The 9,167-nt window shown below is 35.5% G+C and overlaps 1 long non-coding RNA gene across 1 annotated transcript in view; it reads right to left on the bottom strand.

Moving 5' to 3' along the window:
- Positions 1-359: 359 nt before the first annotated feature.
- Positions 360-9,167, bottom strand: part of LOC107034014 (uncharacterized) — a 152,441-nt gene continuing 143,633 nt past the window's right edge. The window contains exon 7 of the long non-coding RNA XR_012077439.1: positions 360-504. This is a non-coding gene — a long non-coding RNA (uncharacterized lncRNA). The remainder of the gene's footprint in view (positions 505-9,167) is intronic.

The following is a 9,167-nucleotide window of genomic DNA, read 5'->3' as shown; positions in this document are numbered from 1 at the left end:
CTACAAATATTTAAAACAAAATAGAGAATAATATGAAAAACTTTATTACAACACATTCAGCAGTTTAGATAAAATAGACAATTTCCTTCACAAACATAAGCTTTCCAGTAGCCTATTAAAATCTGAGATCTATTAAGTAAGTAGCCTTATATCTATTAAAATTGGATAGGTAAATTTTTTTCTTACAGAATAAACTTCAGCCTAGATATCAGTGCTGTGGTGAGTATCACAACTTAGGGAACAAAAAAATATCAATCTATACAATCATTTTTTTTCAACTCATTTTATGAGGCAAGTATAACCTTGTTTATGAAACCAGATAAAGGTATTGCAAGGAAACTTCAGAACACAAGTACTCATTATATAAAAGCAAAAATTTTAACAAAATGTTAACAAATGGAAGGCAGTGATATATAAAATGGATAATATGTTACAATTAAGGAAGTAGAAATACAAGGTTGTTCAATGTTTTTTTAAACCCAATCAATTCACCAAATTGACCGCCTACAAGACAAAAATATAATGAGTGATTAGACTTTAAAATGCATCTGACAAAATTTAATGTAAATTTATTATAAAAAATCTCAATAAGGTAATAATATAAAGGAAAGGAACATCCTTAACCCAGTAAAAGTCATCTACAAAAACCTTCAGGTAACATCATTCTTAGAAGCAAAGGGCAATGTGATTCTTCCATATTAAGACAAGGCAAGATGTCTGTGTTCACTACTTCTATTTAGTATTGAAAGTGAGTTCTTAAACCATGCAGTAAGAAAAGAAAAATACCTAAAGAGTTACAAAATAGAAGAAAGTCAGTTCTCTTTATTCACTGATGATACGTACATATGTGTAGAATATATTAACACATCTAGAAAACAGCTACTAGAACTAAAATGTATACCTAGCAGAATCAGATACGATAAGATAAATGTATAAAAATCAAATGTATTTCTGTATACTAACAATAAAGTGAGGAAATTAAAGATAATTTATCATAATGTCAAAGTTAAGTATGTAGAGAGATACAGTTAAGTTATTATTAGTGTTATACATGGAAAATTACAAATGCTTTTAGGAGAAATTTTGAAAGAACAGAGTACATGCAGGATATACAGTATTCATGAGAAGACTCAAAATTGTTCCAATGTTATTTATCCCCAAGTTGATCTAAAGATTCAAAGTAATCTTAAGCAAAATCCGAACAAGTGATTTTCTTTTCATATCAATTCATATCAATCTGATTACAAAATGCATATGATATAGGAAAAACAGTCTTGACTAAGAACAACAAAATTTGAGAACTTATTTTCAATCTGGTTTTCAAACTTATTTTAAATCTATAATCAAGATAGTGTTATATTGACATAAAAATAGATAAGCAGTCCAATGGAACAAATTAGTGAGTCCAGAAATAGACCTAAGTGGGGGGAAATTATCTAGAATTTAGCTAAATATGCACAGTCAAGTTTTTAAATTTAACTTAGAAGATTTACTGGGGAAAGGAGTGAAGGTAATTTAATATAAAAGGATAGCCTTTTCAACATACGGACTTGGAAAAACTGGATACTACTATATATAAAAAGGGACCTTTAAATTTACTATGCACCATGAAATATAATTAACTTAAAATTGGTCTTTGCTATTCACAACTATGATATATTTAGAATAAAAAATAGAATAAATATTTTCATAAATGGTGTAGTCCAAGATTCCTTAGATATGTTACTATAAGCACAACATATAAAATAATTTGTTAAATTGGTAATAATTTAAAGGAAAGGAACATCCTTCTTAAAAATTAAAACCTTTGCTCTTTGAAAGACATTGTTAAGGAGACGTGAAAATGCAAGACACAAATAAAATATTCACCATGCGTATGTATGCAAAAGAATGTATATCCAAAATGTGTAAAAAATTAGAATTCAATAATATGACAAATAGCACATAAAAAGATGCTCAATTTTATGTCACTAAGAAAATGAAAACTAAAAGCACAGTGGATAACACTATATTAGAAATTATATGACAAAGACCAACAACAGCACATTGGGGTGTATACATTGCTGGTCAGAACATATTTTGCAAACATTTTGGCAATGACTTTAAAAAAATTTTAAATACAATTTATAAAAGTTGCTTTCCATTTACAGTTACTACAAAATATTGGCTGTATCCCCCATATTGTGTGTTGTACAATACATCCTTGAGCTTATCTTATACCCAATAGTTTCTATCTCCCACTCCCTGGCAGCTGTATTGCCCCACACCCCTCCACCACTGGTAATCACTAGTTTGTTCTCTGTATCTGTGAGTCTGCTTCTTTTAGGTTATATTCACTAGTTTGTTGTATATTTTAGGTTCCATATATGAGCAATATTATACAGTATTTATCTTTCTCTGCCTGACTTATTTCACTTAGCAAAATGCCCTCCAAGTCCATCCATGTTGCTACAAATGGCAAAATTTTGTTACTTTTAAGACTGAATAGTATTCCGTTGCATGTATATAAATATATGTGTACACAGTTATATGTACTTTATATTTACAATGTGTGTGTTTATATATATATATACACATTTCTCTTTACGCATTCATCTATTCATGGACACCTAGGTTGTCTTAGCAATTGTAAATAATGCTGTTATGAACATTGGGGTGCATGTATCTTTTCAAATTAGTGTTTTTGGTTTTTTCAGATATGTACCCAGAAGTGGAATTGCTGGGTCATATGATAGTTCTACTTTTTGTTTCTTGAGAAACCGCCATACAGTTTTCCACAATGGTTGCACCAATTTACATTCCCATCAACAGTGTACAAAGGTTCCCTTTTCTCTGCATCCTCACCAACATTTGTTATTTGTACACTTTTGATGATAGCCATTCTGACAGGTGTGAAGTGATATCTCATTGTGGTTTTCATTGACATTTCCCTGATGATTAGTGATGTTGAGTGTCTTTACATGTGTTGGCCATCTGAATTGACTCATTGGGAAAATTGTCTCCTCAGTCCTTCCGCCCATTTTCTAATCAGGTTGTTTGTTTTTTGATGTTGAGTTGTATGAGCTGTTTGTGTATATTGGATATTAATCCCTTTTTGGTCATCTCATTTGCAAATATTTTCTCTCATTCACTAGGTTGTCTTTTCATTTGGTGAAATGTTTCCTTTGCTAGGAAATAGCTTTTAAGTTTATTTAACTGCTATTTTGTTGATTTTTACTATTATTTCCTTTGCTTTTGGAGAGGGATCCAAAAAAATACTGCTGAAATCTTTATCAAAGAGTGTTCTGCCTATGTTTTCCTCTAGGAGCTTTATATTATCTGGTCTTACATTTAGGTCTTTCATCCATTTTGAGTTTATTTTTGTAAAAGAGGTTAGACAGTGTTGTAATTTCATTCTTTTATATGTAGCTATCCAGTTTTTCCAGCATCACTTATTGAAGAGATTGTCTTTTCACCAATGTATATTCTTGCCTCCTTTGTTGTAGATTAATTGGCCATCCATAAGTACGTCGATTTATTTCTGGATTCTCTATCAAATTCCATTGATCTACGTGTCTGTTTTTGTGCCAGTACCATAATGTTTTGATTACAGTAGTTTTGTGTATAGGCTGAAGTCAGGGAGTGTGATTCCTTCAGCTCTATTCTTGTTTCTCAGGATCATTTTGGCTATTCTGGGTCTTTTATGTTTCCATACAAATTTTAAAAGTATTCTAGTTCTGTGGGGGAAAATGCCATTGGTATTTTGATAGGGATTGTATCAAATCTATAAATTTCCTTGGGAAGTATGGTCGTATTAACAATATTGATTCTTCCAATCCAAGAACACAGTATATCTTTCCATCTGTTTCTGTTGTCTTCAGTTTCTTTCATCAGCATCTTACAGTTTTCAGAGTACAGGTCTTTTGTCTCCTTGGTAGATTTTGCCCAGGTATTTTAATCTTTCTTGCAATGGTATATGGGATTGCTGCCTTAATTTCTCTTTCTAATAGTTTATTATGAGTGTACAGAAACACAACCGATTTCTGCATATTAATTTTATATACTGCAGTTTTACCAAATTCATTGGATAAGCTCTTATATTTCTCTAGTAACATCTTTAAGGTTTTCTGTGTATGATATCACACCATCTGCAAACAATGACAGTTTTACTTCTTCCTTTATAATTTGGATTCCTTTTATTTCTTTTACTTCTCTGATTGCTGTGACTAGGGCTTCCAAAACTATATTGAATAAAAATGATGCGAGTGAGCATCCTTGCCTTGTCCATGATCTTACAGGAAATGCTTTCAGTTTTTCACAGTTGAATAAAATGTTAGCTCCGGGTTCGTCATACATGGTCTTTATTATGTTGAGACATGTTCCCTTTATGCCCACTTTCTGGAGAGTTTTTATCATAAATGGATATTGAATTTTATCAAAAGCTTTTTATGCATCTATTGAGATAACCATATGGTTTTTATTCTTCAGTTTGTTAGCGTGGTGTATCACATCAATTGACTTGTGGATACTGAAGAATCCTTGCATCCCTGGGATAAATTCCACTTGATCATGGTGTATGATCAGCTTAATTTACTGTTGGATTTGGATCGTTGAAGATTTTTGCATCTATGTTTATCAGTGATGTTGGACTGTAATTTTCTATTTTGTGATGTCTTTCTTTGGTTTTGTTATCAGGATGACACTGGCCTCAAAGAATGAGTTCAGGAATGTTCCTGTGTAATTTTTTTGGAAAAGTTTCAGAATAGGTGTTAACTCTTCTCTAAATGTTTGGTAGAATTCACCTGTGAAGCCATCTGGCCCTGGACTATTTTTTGTTGGGAGTTGTTTAAATTACTGATTTGATTTCAGTACTGGTAATTGGTCTGTTCATATCTTCTATTTCTTCCTGATTCAGTTGTAGGAGATTGTACCATTCTCAGAATTTGTCCATTTCTTCTAGGTTGCCTGTTTTATTGGTGAATAGTTGCTTGTAGTAGTCTCTTATGATCCTTTGTATTTCTGTAATGTTGGTTGTAACTTTTCCTTTTTCATTTCTGTTTTATTGATTTGGGCCCTCTCCCTTTTTTTCTTGATAAGTCTGGTTAAAGGTTTATCAATTTTATTTACCTTTTCAAAGAGCCAGCTTTTAGTTTCATTGATGTTTTCTATTGATTTTCAGTCTCTATTTCACTTATTTGAGCTCTGATCTTTATGATTTCTTTTCTTCTACTAATGTTGAGTTTTGTTTGTTCTTTTCCTAGCTGCTTTAGGTGTAAGCTTAGTTTATTTGAGATTTTTCTTATTTCCTGAGGTTATCTTCTGTTGTTATAAACTTCCCTCTTAGAACTGTTTTTGCTGGGTCTTACAGCTTTTGGATCATTTTCTTTTGTCTCTAGGTATTTTTGATTTCCTCTTTGATTTCTTCAGGATCCATTGTTTGTTTAGCAGCATATTGTTTAGCCTCCACGTGTTTGTATTTTTTTTGTTGTTGATTTCTAGTCTCATGGCATTGTGGCTGCAAAAGTTGCTTGCTATGATTTCAGTTTTCTTAATTTTACCAAGGCTTGTTTTGTGGCCTAGCATGTGATTTATCCTTGAGAATGTTCCATGTGCCCTTGAAAAGAATTCTGCTGCTTTCAGATGAAATTCTCCCTCTCTATATATATCAATTAAGTTCATTTGGTCCAATTTGTTATTTAAGGCCTATGATTCCTTATTGATTACCTGTCTGGATGATCTGTCCATTGATGTAAGTAGGTTGTAAAGTCCACTACTATTACTGTGTTATTGTCGATTTCTCCTTTTATATTTCTTAATATTTGCCTTATATATTTAGATGCTCCTATGTTGGCTGCATATATATTTACAGTTATATCTTCTACTTGGATTGATTCCTTGATCATTATGCAGTGTCATACTTTGTCTCTTGTAGCAATCATTATTTTAACTTTATTTTTTCTGATACAAGAAGTGATGCTCTGGCTTTCTATTGATTTCCACGTGCATAGAATACCTTTTTCCATTCCCTCACTTCTGGTCTGTATGTGTCTCTAGATCTGAAGTGAGTCTCTCATAGGCAGCATATGTATGGGTCTTGCTTTTGTATCCATCCAGCCACCCTGTATCTTTTGGCTGGAACATTTAATCCGTTTACATTTAAGGTAGTTATTGATAATGTATGTTCTTGTTGCCATTTTGTTGGTTGATTTGGATTGTTTTTGTAGAAATTTTCCCCCTTTATTCTTTGGTCTCTTGTGATTTGATGACTATCTTTAGTATTATGTTTGGATTCCTCTTTTGTGTGTATATCTATTATAAATTTTGGTTTGTGGTTAACATGAAGTTTTGTGTAGCAATCTGTGTGTGTGTGAATGATTGTTTTAAGTTGCTGATCTCTTAATTTCAAATGCATTTTAAAAACTCTGCATTTGTACTCTCCTCCACTGCTAATTACTATTTTTGGTATCATATTTTACATATGATTGTTTTATGTATCCTTTAACTGCTAACTGTGGATACAAATGATTTGATTACTTTTGTCTTTTAACCTCCCTACTAGTTTTGTGTGTGTTTCCTACTGTTCCTACCTTCCTACCTTTACTGTATGTTTGTCTTTACTGGTGAGCTTTTTTATTTCATTATTTTCTTATTTCTAGTTGCGGCTTTTTTTTTCCTTTTTGCCTAGAGAAGTTCCTTTAACATTTGTTGTACAGCTGGTTTGGTGGTGCTGAATTCTTTTAGCTTTTGCTTTTTTGTAAAGCTTTTGATTTCTCCATAAAGTCTGAATGAGTACTTGGCTAGGTAGAGTATTCTTGATTGTAGGTTTTTCCCTTTCATCACTTTAAATATATCATTTTACTCTCTTCTGGCCTGCAGTTTCTGCTGGAAAAAATCACATGATAACCTATTGAAGTTTCCCTCTGTTATTTGTTGCTTTTCTATAGCTGCTTTTAATATCCTTTCTCTTTAATTTTTGTTAATTTGATTACAGTCTGTTTTGGGGTATTCCTCTTTGGGTTCACCCTGTATGGGACTCTCTGTGATTCCTTGTCTTGGATGACTTTTCCTTTCCCTGGTTAGAGATGTTTTCAGCTATCATGACTCCAAATATGTCCTCAGCCCCCTTCTCTCTTCTCTTTCTGGGACCCCTATAATGCAAATATTAGTATGCTTAATGTTGCCCCCAAGGCCTCATAAACTGCTCATTTCATTTCATTCTTTTTTTTTCTGTTCAGGGGCAGTGATTTCTACTACTCTGTCTTCCAGTTCACTTATCTATTCTGTATCATTTAGTCTAATATTGATTTCCTCTAGTGTATTTTTCATTTTGGTTACCATATTCTTCATTTCCCTTTTGTTGTTCTTTATATTTTCTAACACTTTGTTAAAAACTTCTAACTTCTTATTTTATGCAAGAATTCTCCTGAGTTCTTTCATCATCTTTATAATCAGTACTCTGAACTTTTTCTCAGGTAGATGGCCTATCTCCAGTTCATTTAGTTCTTCTAGGGTTTTATCTTGTTCCTGCATCTGGAATATATTCCTCTGCCACCTCATTTTGTCTAAGTTGCTATTTGTATTTTTATGTATGTGGTAGGTTAGTTACATTTCTCGACCTGTAGAAGTGACCTTCTTTAGGAGACGTTCTGTGCATCCCAGAAGTGCATGCCCCTCTTGTCACCCAAGCTATATGCTCTAGGGGTTTCCCCTAAGAGGGCTGTGTGTCCTGTTTTAGCAGGCTATGTGGGTGGTCTGGTAGGCTTGATTGGCCACTAGTCTAGTTGGTTGCCAGGCCCTGCCTTGTGTGGATGCTGCTGGGTGCTGGTTAGCAGAGCCTGGTGACAAAGTCGCTAGTTGCAGATTCCTCAGGGCCCTGGGGCTAGTGCTGGTTGGTGGAGTCAGGGTCCAGAGGATTCCAGGGCTCTTGCCCACCCACTGGCAGGTGAAGCCAGGTTCTGGGGTTAGAGCCAGACCACTGGAAGGCAGGGCTGATTTCTGGAGTCTGGCTGCAGGGCTCAGAGATCCCAGAGCTTTTTAAAAATCATTGATGGGTGATGGGCCAGTTCTTGATACAGCTGGATATGTGGTCCAGGTTGTCCTGAAGGTTGCATTGGCCTGCTAGTGGGAAGGGCCAGGGCCCAGCTGGTCCCAGGGTAGGGTCTTGCCTGCTTTGGGTGGACTGAGTATACAAGCTGCAGGATAATAGCTTTCTTGAGTGTGCTGTCTGCATCCTGGTGAGTGAGGCTAGTCTAGGGGATAGTGTAGGCTTCCTGTACTAAGTGCCTGGGCCTGCCCACTGGTGGTTGGAGCAGGGCCATCTCTGTGGGCATATCTTGAGGTGGGTCTAGAAGTGGCTGTGGGCTCAGTCTGTCTGTGATGGATGGAACCATGTTCTTGTCCAATTAGTTGCTTGGCCTGAGGCATCCTTTTACTGGAGCCTACAGGCTGTTGGGTGGGGCCAGGTCTTGGTACTAATTAGCCAAGATGGAATCCAACCACAGTAGTGTTCTCGAGATTGAATGTTCCCAAATATGTCTACCAGTAGTGTCCATGTCTCCAGGGTGAGCCACAGCTGGCCCCCACCTCTATGGGACTCTCTCCAGGACTAGAAAATAGGTCTGGCCCAGGATCCTATCAAATTATAGCTCTTGCCCTGAGTCCTGGTGTGCATGAGATTCTGTGTACACTCTAAGACTGAAGTCTCTTTTTTCCCCCAAGTCCTGTGGGACTCCTGCAATTAAGCCCTGCTGGCCTTGAAAGCCAAATGATCTGAGGGCTCATAATCCTGGTCCCAGACCCCCAGGTTGGGGAGCCTGATGTGTGACTCAGAAATGTGACTCCTGTCGGAGAACCTTTGCAGTATAATTATTCTCCAGTTTGTTGGTCATGCACTCTGGGGATACGGGATTTGATTATATCATGAATCTGCCCCTCCTTCCCATCTCAGTGTGGTTACTTCTTTACATCTCTAGTTGTAGAAGATCTTTCCTAATAGGTTCCAGTCTTTTTCACTGATGGTTGTTCTGCAGATACTTATTATGTTGCTGTGCTCATGAGAGGAGGTGAACTCAGAGTCTCTCTACTCTGCCATCTTGGCCACTCTCCCTGGCATTATCTTTTGAAGGTACATTAAGATTATAGCCAACAATAAGGCAGTTACCCAAGAGACAGAAAATCATGTGTCCACA

This window comes from Vicugna pacos, chromosome 11 (genome assembly GCF_048564905.1).
Source record: "Vicugna pacos chromosome 11, VicPac4, whole genome shotgun sequence".
NCBI classification, from domain to species: Eukaryota; Metazoa; Chordata; class Mammalia; order Artiodactyla; family Camelidae; genus Vicugna; species Vicugna pacos.
Note: the sequence above shows the minus strand (reverse complement) of the source record. Positions and strands in the feature narration are given on the sequence as shown.